Source organism: Meleagris gallopavo, chromosome 11, assembly GCF_000146605.3.
Source record: "Meleagris gallopavo isolate NT-WF06-2002-E0010 breed Aviagen turkey brand Nicholas breeding stock chromosome 11, Turkey_5.1, whole genome shotgun sequence".
Classification (NCBI taxonomy): Eukaryota; Metazoa; Chordata; class Aves; order Galliformes; family Phasianidae; genus Meleagris; species Meleagris gallopavo.
Window position 1 is genome coordinate 13,242,260 of NC_015021.2, and position 18,595 is coordinate 13,260,854.

Consider the following 18,595-nt stretch of genomic DNA (forward strand, 5'->3'; position numbering starts at 1 on the left):
AAAGGAGCTGAGACCTTTCAGAGAATCATAGAATGTTTTGAGTTGTAAGGGTCCCTTAAAGGCTGTCTGGTCCACCTCCCTGCAACGAACAGGGACATCTACAGCTCCATCAGGTGCTCACCCCATCCAACCTGCCTTGGGTGTCTCCAGGGACGGGGCATCCGCCATCTCTCTGGGCAACCTGTGCCAGTGTTTCATCGTCCTTCTTGTAAAAAACTTATTTATATCCACATTTAAAACATAGGAACACCTCCGTGTATGACAAGCTGTGCCAGGCACATAGCAACATTGCTTAATCAAATTGCCAGAAGTCTCTGAAAACCATCTCAGGGCCCTTGGGTCTTTAAACCAGGGGCTATGAACTCATGGTGGCCTGAGCCTGTGTGGTGTGTTACCACAGAGTGACAGGCCAACTGGTGATCCTGTGGCAGAGCAGAGCCCACCACAAATGGCTGAGAGTTCAGCTGCCAGCACAGCAGCACAGGTACAGGTATCTGTAGCAGCCATCAAGGCTCCTGTCATTATCAAGGGGAAGAAACCAGCAGCAAGGTGTGATTCACCCACCCCATCCGACACAGCATCTCCTGTGCCATCCCCTCGACAAACCCTGTCACCTGTATGGGTGATCCCTTGGCATCATCTGCAAGCAGCGATGAGCTTGTGTCACCTTATCTGCGCTATCTCAGCTGTGCCTTTCGTTTCTCCATCTGGCAGAGGAGGAGCTGGGAGCTGCAGCAGGTGTGGTTCATGAGCTCTGCAGCTTGTTGTGCCATTACGGTGGGTAAGCCCCGTGGTGGCTATTAGCAATCACATATATAAAACACCAGGTCTGGAAGATATTTAGCAGCTAAGGCAGTTGGTTAGAAGTGTGTTTGTGTGCTTCTAGTCCTTGGATCTTGCTGGGGCACCCACTGGGGTTTCCCTGTTCAGTGCTGAACCAAGATGGATGACAGCAAGCCAAGGTAATGTGCCTTGCTGAAGGGCTTTTTCCTGCGTGGGGTGCAGGTTCCTGTGCCTCTTTGGCAGCCTTATCTTGAGAGATTAGCAAGCCAGCAAGAAGGGACTTGTGATGGAGATAGGGCATGAGGAGAAGAATGATCTTGGAAGGGAGGGGATGGGCTTTGCTGAAGGTTGAGGGGCAGAGTCTGGAGGTTTGGCTGAAGGGGATGATGCTGATAAAGGTGTAGAGTGAGAAGGTTAAAGCAGAATGTGGGGCTGCTGCAGGAACTGCCTCTGATGTATGTCCTTCTGTGGCTGGTAGAAACAAGCTCTTGTGTGTGTGTGTAGAAGAAAGGGTGCATCCTAGTTAATAGCAATTAATTAAGGAATGAGCTGGTAGGGTCCACATTGAACTTAGTGAGGTTTGAGAGTGGGACATAGCTGAGCTGCTCCTGTGGAGCTGGACAAAGCCAGGCAGCCAGCTTGTGCCTTGATCTACTCTGGTTAAAGTTTGGCTGTGTTCCCAGCCAAATGAACCCAACTGATAAATAAGACAGCCAGCTGTGTATTTATCTTCCAACCTTGGCCAGTGAAGACATGCTTTACAAAGCCAGGCCCAGCTCCAGTAAGAGGGGGAGTGCCTGAGAATGTCGTAGTGAGGCATGGGAGGATTTATAACTGTTTGTGATAGTGGCCGCTTGGTCATCTGAGCTCAAGAGGCTTCCCAGATCCTTTTTCTCCCTTGTGCGCTCTCTCAAGGAGCGGGATGCTGCGGAGCAGCCGAGCCCGTAGAACTAACTGCTGGAGATGCATGAGCCTCCTGCTCCCAGCTGCCGCCGGGATGCTGGGCTCCCGCTGCTCCCAAAGCAGAGCGGACACTGCAGCCACCCGGGCGGCCGCGGAACTGCGCCCGGCTGGAGCGGAGTCGTTGCTCCTTGCTGGGCTGAGCGCTCCGTGCTGCCTGGGGAGGGGTTTGGGAGTTCGTAGGGTTTTTTCCTTTGTTTCTTCACAAAACATGTTTTTTTTTCTTTTTTTCTTTTTCCTCCTCCCTCTTCCTCAAAGCTCACGGAGATTCGTAGCAACAGGTGAAGTTTTTTTTCCCTCTCCTTTAAGAGAAATATAAGGTTCAGAAAGAAAGGGTTTTGCTGGAGGAGATAGAAATCTGAGGAGAGGGTCTTCCCTAGCAGTTCCTGAGGTCAGGGTCAGCCCCTCTGGGTCAGTGGGACTGAATGTTTATGCTGATTGCAAAGTCTGGTGAGGAGAGGTTGAGGTTGCCTTATAACTCCGTGCCGTGGCAGCGTTGCTCTCTGCCTTAAACTGTGCAGAATGTGCTTTTCCTGAGCTAGCATGCTGACATGTTTTGTGGCTATTTGTGTGAGGACTTGTGCTTTTAGCAGGGCACTTTTCCCACTGTTTGTTGGCTTTTCTTTTCCGCATCACTTAGAAGACCAGCAGCAAAGCGTCAATTTAGTCCTCCAAAGGAAACAGTCTTTGCTCAGTTAGGGGAACCTCAACCACCCTATGCCAAAATCTGTGACCACAGCAGCATCACCTCTCCTGCACCTTGCACTTGCCCAGTTCCTCTCCAGGCCTGTGGGCGTAGTGGGTGCTCTCTGCATCTGCTGCTCTGCTTGTATAGCTCCATCTGCAGGTGTTGAGCCTGCATAGAGGCTGCACTGGCTCACCAGAGCGTGGGTTTCCAGCTGGGCGTTACTCAGCACAGGATTTGCACGCTCTGTCTGGACGATTCTGCTGGGTCCTTATTGCAACACAGAGGTGCTGTTTCTGACTGTCCCACCATCTGCACAGCATATCAGGCCCTTTGAACTGGTCTGTCAGATCCTTCAGACCATATTGAGACAGGATTTCAGAGAGGCATTAAGGAGATGTTAGTCATCTAGCTGTGAGGAGAGGAAGGCTGTGTGGTGGTCTGACCCTTGCCAGGTGTGCATGCCCTCACCTGGGAATGGGTGGTCTTCCCCCATGGCCAGCTCCTGCCTGTGACCCTCAGGTCCGTCTGCTCCCTGCAAAACCCTCACATCCATGTTTTTGAACTCCCCAGTTTTCTTATTGCTGGGTTTCTCTAGGGACATAGGAAGGCAGTCCAAGGAGCATACAGGAGTTCCTGTTCCCATCCTGTATTTGGGAGCTGCTGTTTCTGAAGTTTAGGCTTGGAGAAATATCTCCACCTGTGAGAATATTTCTGGCTTAAGCATCACTTGCTTGAATCTGTTATGGGGGCTAACTAGTTAATCCCTGCAATTTGCTGTAGACATCTGAAATAGAATGGTAATATTACTGTCTCCAATGCAGGCAAATGGTATTCACTTTAATTGATAACTTAAAGATGACATCTCTCATGAGGACTCCCAGAAGAGTTTTTGTGCCCTTCTGTGTATGTGATCTTGTTGGGGCTGATGGGACCCTGTTTTCTAGCAGTCAAGCATGGCTATTCCATCAGCTCATGTGCTTAACCCAGATCCCATTGTGTGGATTTCTGTCCCCAGGCTGAGCCTGGTGTGCTGTTCTTGGCACACTGGGCTGCTGTTAGCCTTATGGCAGGCTAGTGAGAAGCACACAACCAGCAGCATTCCACTGACACTTCACACACAGTGAATCCAAGCAGAATAATCTGAAGTAGAGCTCTGATAGCTTCAGAACTAAAAGTTATAACTAACAGTTATAAGGGTTGTGTGGTGAGAAGATGAGCCCAAGCCAGCAGGATAAGGGTATACCTGCTCAGTGCAGGGATGGGGAGCTACTCAGTGTCCTGGGCAGAGCTGTGGAGTAGCTGGGGGGCAGCAGAGGAGCAGGGTTGGCAGGCAGAGGCAGCAACCTGGCTCTGCTGTAGCTGGGACAGCAGACTGCAAGGCAAGCAGCAGTGATTGCCTAGGTTACATTGGCACACAGGGCCCTGTGCTGCCAGGAGCCTGGTGATGTCCTAAATAACCCTGGGCATGCCACACTAGCAGCAGCTTTTCATCTCTACTTAATGCCCAGCCTGTAGCTGAGGAGAGGTGGGAGGAATTTGTGTAGAGCCCATTTGGCCTCTTTCTTTCCCTCTGTTCTTGCATTCCCCACTTGAATGCAGGGGTGGCTGCGTACCCGACTTGCAGGGAATGGAAGGCTGGTGACTGAACCAGAAGGGAGGCATTGTGCGCTGCTAATCCCCTTAAGCCTACACTTGTCAATAAAAGGCATGACTTTGCTCTAAAAGTGTGTTTTCTGCCTCCTCCGTGCAGCCAGGCTGCTTTGTCCCTTGTAATGCTGACTGGCTTTTCCAGGGGCTGCCAGCTGGAACTCTGGGCACTGACATGGAGCTGTGACAGAGCACCTTCATCCTGGGTTTTGTCTGCCTTGCACAGCATTAAGCCGTGTTACACAAGAGCGATGCAAACATAATCCCTATAGTCCAGTCTAGTTCATTTTCCTTTCCGCATTCCCCTGTTACAGTGAGATGCTTCAAGAGGGAGCAGTGGAGTGAAGGGCTGAGGTATTTCTCCCTGTTGTCTCGCTGCTTTGGCATGATGGAGCAGTGCTGGGTGGGATGTGTGCATGTGGAAAACCTGGGATGGGGTTTTGGCCTTGTTGTAGAGCCTTGAACTCCCCCAGGACCGGAGCCAAGGGTGCGTGCCCGCACTTGGGAGTGGGAGGTTTCCCCCATGGCCTGCTCTTGCCTGTGACACTCTGGGGTTTTGGTGTCCCCTCAGGTCTGCCTGCCCACAGTGGGATCCTCACAGCTTCCTCTTGGCCTTCCCCTGCTCTGACATCTATTTTAAGCAATTCTCCCTTGCTTTCTCTTTCTCTATGAAATCAGTCCCAGCGAAGGAGCTGGTAGGAGGGCAGCATCATGGGCAGACAGAGCTGCAGCAGAACTTGGGGAAGGGGCCATTATATCACTTAAGCGGTTCATTCTCCTGCTGTTCCCCTACAATCACTGCTCTCCAATGCATCTCAAGTTCTTCCTGCAGTACAAACTTTTTTCTTGTTTGCTACCCTGGTCTGTCTCTAGCAGTTCCCCACATACCTGCTATACACTCCTATATCCTCTTGCCCTAGACTCTGTTTGAAGGAAGGGAGAGAAGACACTGCTGCTTCCTGTGGGATAGGGATAGCTGCTAGAGGTGTTGGGGGATGCGGTTCTTCAAGGAGCACCTGTGTCCCCATTTGGAGGGTGCTCTTCATACATAGAGCACACAAAACCAGCATCTCCCTAAGGGCCTGATCCAGAAATTTTGTGCTCTGCCTGTGGGAGGAGGGGGAAAAAAAAAAAACCAAAACACTCTACTTAGCTCAACTAAGCTGAAGCTGAGACTCCCAGGAGAGCCAGGAAAAATAGGCAGAAGTAATGAGACTAATTCATTTATCATCTTGCACTGGGAACCGTCCATATGGCAGTAAACCAGCTAAGAGCTTTTCCTCTTTTTTTTGCTCCAGTGCGTGCTGTTCCTTCAGCTCCACAGCTGCCACTGTTTGCAGCACCAAGCTATGGAAGAGTAAGATGCTCATAAATTACAAATATTTGCTCTGAAGGTGCACTTTCCAGCTGCAGTTTGCAAAGTGCCATGACTTTTTTCACCCACTGTAGCCACGAGGCTGAGAACAAGGTGAGTGGGAAGCATACAAGCTCTGAGCAGTTGTAGAAATTGGAGCATTGAATAATACACTCCTATCTGACCCAAGCCAAGCATTGCTCCATGTGCATGCAGCAAGCAACAGTTGGCCTTAGTTTTCATCACACTTGAGGCCAAATCCTGATTTACTTATGGCAGTTCTCCAATCAACTGGAGTAGACCAGGATTGACACACAATCTCACTAATGTTTCACATAGCCATACTTATTATTGCAACATGATGGTCTTATTAGCAGTTGGAAAGCTTCAGAAACATGCAGAACACATGCAGGTAGGTAATTTGGGGTTTCCAGTCTTGGGAATGTTTGCACCCATTGATGTCAGTGGGATAGCTACCATTGCTTCCAGCAAGTGCTGGAATGCCTCTGCATCTTTTGGCTGAACAAATCCAACTGTCTTAAGGAGTAGAAGGCGGCTTAGGTTTTCTGTTGGGGAAAATAATAAGCAGCAGTGAGTTCTGGTTGTATTTATCACCTAGGTGTCTTTTATGCCAAAAAAAAAAATCTTGCATAGAAGAAACCCTCCCCCCTCTTTTTTTAATGTTAAAGTTCTGGGCATTTGGGGAGCTCTGGGTCACCTTAAAGTGCTGATTTGTTGGAAATCAGGGTGCTTCTTAACTCCACCCTGGAGACAAGCTGGTATTTCTCTTCTGAGCCAAGACTTGGAATCACAGAATTGATAATGTTGGAAAGGACCTCAAATATCATCAAGTCTGACCGTCAACCCATCACCACCACTGTGTCCCTAATTATTCAGCAAAGGAGCCAAAAGCTCCAATCTCCTCTGGGTCAGAGGTGAGTTTCTTTTTGCAATGTCAGCTTCTCAGTTCCAGCTTAGTGAAATAAATACAATTTTGAGAGGTGCCTGGCTTCCTTTTTTCCCTTTTTTTTAATCAAGGAAAGTTGCTCTTGCAAGGTGTGAGGCTGATTCACTGCCTCCTGTGACACTGAGAGGCAAGTCATTACAAGGGGGTCATCTGTGTGGTGGGGTGAGATGTTTCCAGGAGAGCTTGGGAATCTTGGACTAGATACAGAAAGATCTTGGTAAGGAAATGTTTATTTATTAGATATAAGCAGTTCTTTAAAGAAATCATGAAAGAAACCGCCTTTCGAGATTTTTTTTCTTGGGGAACTTCACATTTTTCTATTAGGTGATAGAGAGAACCCTTTCTGTTATCAAATCCTTGTAACTGCCCCCAGCCAGAGGATTGTTTTCCTTATAGTGTGTTTTCCTTTTTTAATTATTATTTCATCACTTTAATATCCCTTGCTTGTATTTCTTCAGCTCATAGCTACAGAAAGTAACTTCAGCTGTAGCTGTCCTGCAGCCAAACTGATGTGCTCTGTGTGGGAGGCAGTATCCAGTGAGTGACCTTACAGTGACTTCACTTGGTGCCTCACAGTAACCTAGAGATACCGATGCTGTAAAAAGTAGGTTTAGTGAGAGGTGTAAATACAAATGCCATGAGATCACATATTCCAAACTATAACTGGCTGCAGACTCTTGGAAGAAAATCTACTCAAAGTCCTCCTGGAAAAAGCTGTCGAGCACTTCATAAATTTTTCCACAACCCCAAATATGCCATGCATCAAACAGGCTTCTTTTAGAAAGTGGTGCTGTGACCCCATGAAGTCTGGATGTCAGATTGCTTGTAATCCTTCCAGGATGGAGAATGGGAAGGGCTATCTTGAGGCCTCTGATCTCATGGTATTCTTAGATGCCTGTCCTCAGGATCCATCAGGGATGTCATGCAAGACCATCAGGAAGAAGACATCTAAGTTATTGCTCCACAATGTGAGCCTGTTGTGCCACACAGCAACTTCCTTTGCCTAGGGAACGGTACCCAAACTGGCTACTTGCCTGCAGTCCCAGCAGAAATGCTGGGTCTTGGGGTGGATCATGAAATTATGCTATTCAGCCCAGCACAGGTCCTGGGTAATGAAGAGGCATACTGGCAAGAGAAATCTTTGCTGGAAACTGCATTGAACCTCTGCCTTTCTGGACTCAGGTGCCACCAGTGGATCTCTGATGCATACATACCTACTTCTTTAATCTTGCTTTCTTTCCCTTATAGAATCACAGACTCATTACGGTTGAAAAAGTCCTCGTAGTGGGAATACTATGTCATGGCTTGAAATAGTGATTGAGTACCTGGTGGAAGGCAGGGCCAACCCGGGGGAGCTCAGGTGCATCCAATGTACCTGAGTGACCGGAAGGGGTGAAGCCAGGATTCACCCCTTCCCAGTCCTCGTTTAAGTGTTGGCAGTGGCAGTGGAGCAAGGGTATCTCATCTGGAGATCCTTGCCTGCTTGAAGTCTTCCAAATGTAAGCAAATTTTCTTCCTTTGTTTCTGCATCTCTGGCTGCTGCATTTGGGCTTGTCCTCATTTGCTGCAGCTAAAGACTTTGCCACCTCACTATTATTGCTGAACTTTCCATCACGTTATAGTGTTACAACCTCAAAGATAATCAAATTCAACTATAAACCCATCACCGCTATGCTCACTAAATAATCATTGCATCCACTAAACCATCATCGTTTGGATGGAACCTGATCTGGAAATGCTTGGCCCCGTTAGGGTGGCATCGATGCAGTCCCATGTTCACCCAGCTGAGGCCTTTTATTAGAAGACATCAAACCAGAGTGAGGATAGTTGAAGCAGGACTCCCAGCACCTCATTGCCCTTGTTCTGAAGCTATCATCCTTCAGTGGAGATAAGCCACCCTGGCAGATGCACCTGCTTGCATTCAGAATAGCCAACATCTGCTGTGCAAATGCTTTAGTGGCAGTTAACCCAGCTGTAAAAGGCACACAGTGATAACAATTGCAGGATGGCCATAGGAGGGTCAGCACACTTTACAGCCTGTCTCCCCCCACCGGGATCTCTTAGGGTTTTATTAATGTCTGGTGATGTTGCAGGCAATCAAAAAGAATTATGAGTTTAATTAAAAACCACCATAATCATTTAACTGGGCATAATGATGCTATCCAACCTGGAATTTGTGCAGCATTTAAACACTCACTGTTTCAAATGAGAAGAATGGCTGGTAATTGTTTTACATTTCAGGGGAAAGCAGCACGTCCAGTCCTCCAGCTCTTCTTCCAACATGAAGGATGGACATCTCCTGCATATATGGGCAGCACCTCCCAGCAGAGGACCTCTCAGTATCTCTGTTGAGTCCTTTGAGCTAAAGGTTTCCATGTGGGCTGTCTGCCTAAGGCATTTCTGCATCTTAGGAAAGTTTCAGCTGTAATCATCCTATTTTCTGTGGCTTAGATTTGGGATAGATATGTGGTTTTGAGCATTCTTCTCTCTGATCTGTTGAGGAAACAAAATGCTGCCCAAGCCTGGAGGTTTGGCAGGGTGTGATCACCTTGAGAATGAAATTTGCTGCTTTCTCCAACTTTGGCTGAGTTATAGATACTTGAAAACTTTCTGGTAGCGCTGCTCAGGAGGACAGCATTGCCTGTGGATGCTGAGGGCTCACTGATGCAGCTGACATTAATAGAATTTGTCTTAGATCTGTTAAGTACATTTTCATTCTTTATGTAGTGATTTTATTTATTTTCTTTTATTTAGCAGCCATCCATACATCATCTTGTCTCAGTCACCTCTGGGAGTCTGGAATGGGGCTCTCTCACACATAACCACCTTTGCACAACATTAAGCTTATTTTCAAAGTATATGACTCTTCTCAGGCGTGACTCACAAATTCCTGGTGACAAATGTGCTGAGGTTTTCTGAGATGAGGTCAGCTTTCATGAAGGACAAATGCTGCAGAGGGGGTTAGCTGTTGACTTGGTTGCCATCCCTTGTGTGTAGGAAGAGGCACGCCAGGTCCAGCACAGGCATGGTGCCCTCTCCAAGGGCTGAGCAAACACAAGAAACTGCCACCTTCTCCTTTCACCAGCTATCCTTACTGAGTTTATATCTGGAAGCAAAAATATCAGCAGTTCCTTGGAACTTGGTCAGTGCTGATAACCAGCAATGTGGCACGCTAATAAGGATGGAAGCAGACAGAAAAAGAGGGAAACGCTGCAGGCAGCACTAATGTCACACCTGCTTTTGTTTTAGCTTTCAAGGTGTTTTTTCAAATTTTGTTATGTTCAGCAGTTAAAAACCACATTCATTTCTTCATAACAGCATATTGGACGTCCCTGTTCTTGTTTTGATTTCTAGGCATTTGTGAGTTTAATAAGATTTTGTGTTTGTTTAGGCAATTATTGCCCACCCAATTGAAAGATAATGGGACGCTGTAGCCTTGCCAAGAGTTTTTATACTTCGATAAAACAACGAGCAATTTACACAAGGCAATAAAACAGTACCCTGCATCCCCAGTGAAGGAAAATAAAGCAGTGTTTGAAACATCTAGCTTGGAAAATAAATCCACTCTTACTCAATGCACTCCATAAAAAAGGGGCATAAAATCCCCCTTGCGCTTCCTTTTTCCCAGAAGCTTGGAAAATTAGCACAAGTTGCTCTTGAAGGTCCTGTAACACATTGCTGTCTACAGAACAGCAGACTGACTGCTTGTTCAGACTGCCAATGGAGCATAGGTATGATCACACACTGTATTATGACTGATTTCTTCTCTCTCTGGGTCAGAGTAGCACTCTCGTAGTCTGCTGGTGGTGCCCCTTTCAAACACCATCAAACCAGCATTTCCAAGCATGTATTATTTCAAAAACTACTAGCTGTATTCACATGAGGTACCCAAAGATCAGTATCCAGCTGTGGTATGGGACTTTTTTTTTTTTTCCTAAGGGCTTCATCTCCTCCCAGCTGTTAACCCTTTGGGAATGCCACACACTCTGCTTGGAATTGCTGTGCTGACCTTTCTTTTGGAGCACCCTCTGGACTTAAGCAGCTGCAGCTCAGTTATCCTGGCTGGTCACAACTGGGGCTGTTTAAAGAAATAAATACACAGTTCAGCCAGCTGCAGAGCTGGGTTCACAGCCATCTTTCCTGACAAAGGATAAGGTCAGAACCTTCTTAAACAGAAACACACCCTGGCACAAGGATTAAAGCTTTCACATATCTCTTTTGCTATTAAAATCCCACTTCTCATGAGAAACCTCCCTCCTCCTTCCATAAAGCTTCCAGCCCTCTTGAGCCACCCGGCTGTCAATGGATGATGGATTAGAGCAGCAAAAGCTGCTGAAGCTTTTAGCTGTCCTTCTCTGGGCATCTACTTCAAACAGCACCCTTGGCTGGCACACTGAGGAAACTTCACTTCTAATCCTGAAGGCTTGGCTGGGGGTGATGCCTGTGAGACCAGATGACTGTTCTCTACAGAAATTAGAGGGGTCAAAGAAGTAAGCACACTCTAATTTCTAACAGCTGAAACCTTTGATTCAGGGAGCTGATACAAAAGCAGCACTGTCTGTAACTTACTTTACCTTCCCTATATTACCGAAACTGGAAAATGAAGGAAAACAGTGCCCTTGCTACTGTATTCAGAGATCTTCTACCCCCAGCTGCCCTACTGAATCTCTTTTTGGACACATCCCAGAAGTAATGCAGTCTAGGAGAGAGGGAGAAAATACACTCTGAGCTCTATTTTTAGTGGCTGCATAAGCCTGAGATGTGCTCCACCCTTGCCACCCAACCATCCTCAGCCAAAAAAAGGTCCTGGAAGAACTCCTGAAGTTGTAGTGAATACCCTGTGCCACGCAGCCCTGAATGCTGGGGTGCTCTCCTTTGGTGTCTGGCAGTGTAAAGGATTTCACCATGTGAGGTCTCAGGGAATAGAAGCAGGACAACTAGTCCTGCTGCACAACACCCTGAGTGTTGGGAATCTGTTCCCTTGGAGAAATAGTTGTTAATCCAGTGACATTGCAGCTGGGAACAGAGGTAAATTCTCTTCCTGTTCTTCAGTGCTGTTTTCTCTTCTGTAATTTCTCTAATTATAGGAAACATTTCAGTGAGACAGGATATTTGCTCCTCTTGCTTCATTATCACCATCTGGATTTGCTGCTTGTTCCATACGCTCCCCAGCTGATGTTAGCCACCCAATGCAGTGTCACTACCAGTGTGCAGCTGGCATTCCTGGCACTACCAAGGGAAGGAAAGGGTGGCACAGGAAAGATAAAGGTAGGTTCTGATCTCTCAGATCAGAAGCAAATTGGCATCATTCTGCATCCTTACACCATTGCTCCATCATGCATCAGTCCCACGTTTCAATACTCAGCTTTTCTCTAATTGTCCCCAGACCACATAGTTGGCTTTGGTACCTCATCTCCAGAATTACACCCATGTGAGGAGAGACCAGGACCCTGGGAGGTCTGTGGGTTACACCAAATGTTAGCAATTCAACTTCTGCTTCCTTTCCCAGGGGTAATTTCCTTTAAGATGGTTTTTTACTGGGATGTCCTGGGTTGGTTATTCCCCCCTCACATCTGGATGGGAAGCAGTGGGCCAACAACTTGCCTGCTGAGCAGCTGCAATGAAGTGAGTTTTATGTCTATAGCATTAGCAGAGCATTTTAGGATTCTCTAGAATGAAAACTACTGCCGTATAAATCTAGCACCTTGCAGTAAAAATGATTCTGCCAAATGCACTATGCATTTTATTTAGTTTTAACCAGACCTGGGCCTATACCTCTCCTTAGTCTGGAGAAGTGGAGGCTCAGGGGAGACCTTATCGCTCTTTACAGCTCCCTGAAAGGAGGTTGTGGTGAAGTGGGAGGTCGGCCTCTTCTCTAACTGTAATAGGATAAGAGGTAATGGCTGTAAGTTGTGCCAGGGAAGTTCAGGTTGGATGTTAGGAATCATTTCTACTCAGAAAGAGTGGTGGAGCACTGGCACAGGGCTGCCTAGGGAGGTGGTGGAGTCACCATCCTTAGAGGTGTTCAAGAGCCTTGCAGATGTGGCACTGTGGGACATGGTTAGTGGGCATGGTGGGGATGGATTAATGGTTGGACTAGAAGATCTTGAACAAGTGGTCTTTTTCAACCTTTAGGTCAGTGATCTGCCCCAAATCACCCTCATTAAGATTTTTCTATTCCTTTTTGAGGAGATCAGGGAGCAGGTTTGTACATAAGCACATGCCGTTTCTTCCATTTTCTCCTGCCTTGTGGAGAATTGGCCAGCGGATGTTGAGTTATGCTTCTTGGTTGGATTAGTCAGAGCTGCATCAGCGCACAAGAAAGATGGACTGTAAAAGGGAAGCCACAGGAAACTCGATCCTAGTGAAATAAATGAGCTCAATGTTGTTTATAGCCTCTCACAACACCCCCACATCCCCTTGCCTTCTCTCAGAATCATAAAGATGAAAATGGGGAAGGCCTGGCTGCACGAGAGCTGCACGCGGGCCTCCCGCCCTGCCTGCGCCAAGGGCTGCTTGCTGGGCCTGGCAGCGCTCCTGGATGGGCTTCTTCCAGCAAGTTCCTCTGCAGCACCTGCTGCCACGGCCAAATTCAGCCTTAATTTCCTCCGTGGATTTTTGCTACTTCTTGGGCTTCCCTCATAGCTCTCTTCTTTCCTTTGACGCTGTGTCTAGGATGTTGGGTTCCTGCTGCTACGCTCCTCTCTTCCCTTGCGTAGAGATGCCATCCTTAGATGCCTCTTCTTCAAGCCTGGCATTTCCTTCATTCTTCCCACACTATACTGGGGTCTGGATTGTGTGGAGAAAGGAAATATTCTCTCCTGGAGATCCAGTCCTTGCTGGGCAGCTCAGGGGAAATGTCTGTGGATGAAAATCTGCTGTCAGCAATTGCAGCTTGGAGCAGGTTGCAGCATCTGCCTGAGCTGGCTTGGCAGCCCAGAGGTTTTACATAATTGTGTTTTTAAGTGTGGAATGACATTTTGAGGCTGGACCAGAAGCGATAAAGGCAATGACAAAAATAATAAGTGCATTAAGGTGACCAGATTATGCAGTGGTGTGTGGGAAAAATAAGCATAAGGTCATGCAAAAATGGGATTCTCCTATGTTGCTCAGCAACTCAGTCCTTACTGCCAGCAGAAGCTGTCCCACTGCAAGCAAAACAGCTGCCAGCACAAGGAGACCTGGAAGCAAAGCCAACAGGTGCTCACTTCAAAGATTTTCATGTTCATGAATTGAAATGTGCTGATAAAAAACCTCAAAGCAGGTTTGTTGGGTGTAATGTGTCTCTTCTGTCTTCTGTCTGCTTTCACACCATGGGCACAGTGCACTTGCTGGATGGAAATGCCACCTGTGACTCTGTCTCTCCTGGATGAAACCTTCACACCTTCCTCAAACAGGCCAATAGTCAGTCCACCTGCATCCAGTCTTTATGCACGCGACCTCCTAAAGCTACGGCTGGGTTCCATCTGTGTGCACACGTGCAGCACTTAACCTGTCCTTTGGCAATGTCACTGACATCAGCCCAATTACACCAGTCATGAATTGGACCCTGTTTACACTCTGAAACTGCCATAGCTTACAGCCAAAGTTCAGACTGTTATACAATGAAACCATTCACACGTCTCATTAACTCTGCACTATGCACTGAAAATAACCATGCCACATGATTCTGTGATTTTCTCCGTTTATATCATTTATAATACTTTTTCCTCTTCATAACAGCAACTCTCAATATTGGAAACATTTTAGGCTGTAAATGTAGCAAAAGTGCTACGTAGAGCAGAAAATAGTAACTTCTTGGTGTTGTTTTAATTGTCTTCGTCTTAAATAATACAGTCCATGAAGGTATTTTAAACCCAAACTCAAAGACGTAGGCATGTGGCCAACTTCTCTGAGACACCAGTGCGCCTGTGGTTGTATATTTTATACTTTTTGAACTTTATTTTTATTGGTTTTTAATTTATAATGGCAGTAAAGTACAGTCCAAGTTTCTGAGTAAGCAAAGTGTACAAGCACTTGGAATTTAATAAGGTTATACCGTTGCCTACACATGGGAAGACACAAGAGTCTTCTGCTCATATGATTTATATTATTGTATTTCTCTGCTGAGCAGCATTGTGTTGTACATGACTGTGCTCTTGTATTAAGGTTTGTATAACAGATCCAGCACGTGAATATCTGGAAATCACAAAGCGCTTGCAAAGTAAAGCACATATTCCCAGCCTTGAGAGGGATTGCTGCAGAGATGGCTCTGAGGGGTTGGTTTTGGTTTGTACTCCAGGAAAGAAGAAATGGTGGATTCTAGAGCTAGAAACCTATTCCAAAAGCGGCAGAGATATAAGTCCCACGAAAGAAAGCAGAGAGATGGGCTGGGCCAGGGCAAAGAAACAAATGAGCTGCCAAGACTGGTATTAACAATGGAGTGTAGCACAGAGAGATGTGGAAAAGCAAACCTTTCACTGGGTGCTGAAAGGGAGAATATGAGATGGCCATGGGTTTGTGTGAGGAAGGATACACAAGTGGATGATGCATTTAGAGCGATATCAGTGTAAGCAAAGCTTTGCTGGCAATCATTTCATCCGTATGCAAAAGTAACGTGGGAAGTCATGAAAAAAAGACTTGGCAGCTCAATATGAGAGGACATACATTGAAGTAATGTCAGGTCAAAGGCATGTTAGGGCAGAGGATGTCTCAGGTGCTTGTGATTGATTGTAGGTTATGGAAGCAGAGCATATGTTTGATCACAGGTTAGATATGTTTGGGAGAAGAAAAACAAAGAGATCTGTTCACAGATCCTGAGCCTGGATCAAATAGAAATATTGCTAGAAGTAAGAAAAAGGAGTCTATTTCATATTGCTAGAAGGAAGTCAAAGTGAAAAGGGTTTTGGAGGAAAAATTAATGACCTCCTGTTCACCTGTGCTGAACTCAAGTCACTGGTGACCCATCCTGACCAACGTGTCAGAGACAGACTGAAAGAAAGAGCAAGAGGCAGGTGGGTAAGCTGTCATCAGTGAAACATCAGATACAATTCAGAGATGGGGTGGCCATGCACCTTCTATTTTCTCCATCCTTACGTTGTTCTGTTGCAATGAGCATTCATCTTGCTATAAATAAGAATAATAACTTAAAGAGAATGTCCGTCCTTTGGTTGCTCATTATTTCACTCCTCCTGAAGCTTAACTATTTTTATGTGACTGATGATCGATTTTTTTTCTAGAAAAATGGTCCCAAAATATGGTGCACAATTTTTACTGCAGCAAATCTGGTGTTCATTTCCCATCATCCATTGACATCCAGAATCACTCCCACTCCTTGAATAAAGAAAGGAGATGGGCAGATGGAGACATTCTACAGAATTCAGATCTGTTTTTAGGTCTAAATCATGAAGTACTTCAGTAAAGGTTTTGATATATTCAATAAAACCTGTACCTATATATTATGCAAGGATCAAAGCACTTCAATGAGGCTACGTTGTACTTTTCCATCTGTTTCAAAATTCCCTCTCTAAGATACATGGCTGAAGAGGTCACCTGTGTTTGATTTGGGAATTATAAAGTTTGTTCATGAATTAACTAGGAAGGCAAGCCTACAAATGAAACAGAGAGGGCTTGAAACATAGATCTGCTTGTAAAATGCATGTTGAAAAGCCATTTTGAAAGACATCCTAAAATCTGCTCTTATCTTGTTGCCAAGTCATCAGTGGTTTGACCCACATATCAGAACTTTCCTTAAAAAATAATAATTAAAAAAAGCTTCAGATGAATCTATTTACGCAGGAAAAAGTCTTTCAAAACAACTGCACAGGGGCCAGGATCAACATCTGAACACGGGCTGAGTTGTTACATATTTAGAATTATTCCTTTCATTAGAGGCATGAGGGCTATCTCAGGCATCCTGGGAACTGATTTGGAGTTGAAATGTCCTAAAGCAGTGACTGCCTTGTTGGGTCAAATCCTGCCTTTGTACATGCAAGGCTTCTAATTCCAACTCATTTCCACTCTGTTACTGCCACTCAGGACTATATTAAGGTAAGCCCACCATTTCCAGTGCCACTCTGGCGTGGCTGTAGAAGCTGCATTGCTGAACTGGTATGATTCAGATCTTCTGCAAGGAGATGAAACCCACTCCGAGGACCACCAAACTTTTTTCCATCTGATGTTTGCCTTTCCATTTATGCAGCGAATAGACACATGGAAAAAACAGTGATTGCTCCAGCGACTGCATTTGAGATGCCTGGGGTTGGGTGCCTTTATGTGTGCCAACTCTTGCTGAGCTCTGAGCAATTAGGTAGCAATGAAGCATCAAGGTGAGGAAAAGCACAAACTATTGCAAACAAAGAAAACATGACCTTAAGCAGAAGGATTGCAGAGCGAGGTCGGTGGAAACTGGTGCCAGAGTGAATGGGAGTCTGCAGAGAAACACTTTTGAGAGTGTGCAGTGGAATTGCACTACAGGATGTCAGAACTAAGAATTTTTCTTTACTGTTTTGAAAAGGATTTTTTTTTTTTTTAATGACGGAAACATCTGGATCAGAAAACGTAGCAGGCTGAAATAAAGCATTTTGTTTCGTTTTGTTCTCTCTCCACTCATTTATGCACTTTCTGCATTCCTTCCTATGCAGGGCCTCAGTGTTATCACTGCGCACACAGAGATGCTGCTGATGTGGAAACAACATGGAATTACATACAGTACTTTTGCAGATAGATCATTTCGGCTGCATCTTTCACAAAGCCCAGCCAAGGAGACAGGTGTTTTATCACTGTGTTTTGGAGACAGATGATCCCAATCCAAACTTGCATGCTCACCAGTGGTGCGTCTGTCTTGTATCTAGGCAGCAAATCCTCACAGAGACCCTTGAGACGGTTGAAATAGCCTTCCCATAACCTTGTATCCATACCCCAGGAGTGCTGATTACACTTTCCTTGGGAAGGGCTTTATCTGGACCTAAGAACTCATATTTAATGGACAAGTGCTTGCAGCACATACCTTTCCCATGTAAACCTCCCTTCACTGCGTTTGGCTCCAGAAAGAAGGACACCCAAAACTTGCAAACACTTTGTGCCAAGGTGCAAGAAAGCATCAAGGAAGAGGACTATGAAAGCTTTGCCGGATGGGAAAACTCTTCACCAAGCTCTTCACCAAGAACTTAAGCAAATTTTCAGCTGTATGGGAAGAAAACTTTCCTGATGTGAAACTATTGTGAAATATATGATACATGATATGCATAATATGATGCATTGCCCAAAATCAGAATGCTTCTGATCCTGGACATAGAAGCATAGAATGGGAACAATGTGACTGAAGCCACAAGAACAGCAGGGGGAGAAGCTCAGCAGGACCATCAGGAACACCTGGTATTATGCACTAATGAAATCTGGACCAGATTGGTTTGAGACATCTCCCATTTGCTGCTATTTCAGTCTGTGAAGGGATAGCCAGCTGCTATAGAGATGTTCCTGAAATGTCTGCAGTAATTATAGCCACAGTCCCTGGTGAGAGACCCTATGGAGCACAGTGCTGTTTGCACAGGTTTTAGAGCATTCAAGCACAGAACAGCTTACAGCAAAGCATCTAATGAGATCAAGGATTTGCCCATTTGCTCTCACTTAGGAAAAGCTGATTTCAGCCAAATTAACCGTGTTAATATTAAAGACATCTTGTTGACAGGTGTTCAACACTGAGCTTATTGAAAATGCCAAACAAGATGTGTGTGTGTTTATGTGTGTCACAGGGCCATGTTGCCAAATGTCTCGTCACAAGAATGCCTTAAAATTCATGCAAACATGAGTAACATTTTGGCAGGGCAGGGTTTTCCAGCATTGGAAGAGAGAAACCCTGGAGGAAGCGAGACGTACACACAGCTGGGAGCTGAAAGAGCTGCAGCAGCCACTCGCTGTGACCATCCCCGATGATTTATCTGCAGAATTCCCAGCTGCAGGAGACTGGCGGGGCAAGAGGGCACAGCGAGAAACGGCTCCAAGCACAAGCCTCGCAGAAGGGCATCCTGCAAGCAGTGATGCTGGGATGTAGGAGGGGGGGCAAGAACGGTAAAGAGGGGTGAAGAATCATAGAATCATAGAATAGAATCATAGAATCATAGCGCTAAGAAGTGCTGCACTGCGGGGAGGAGGGGAGAGGGAGGGGTTATCAATTTAACGAAGAAGGAAAGGAAAGGAAAAAGGAATTGAAGAAAGA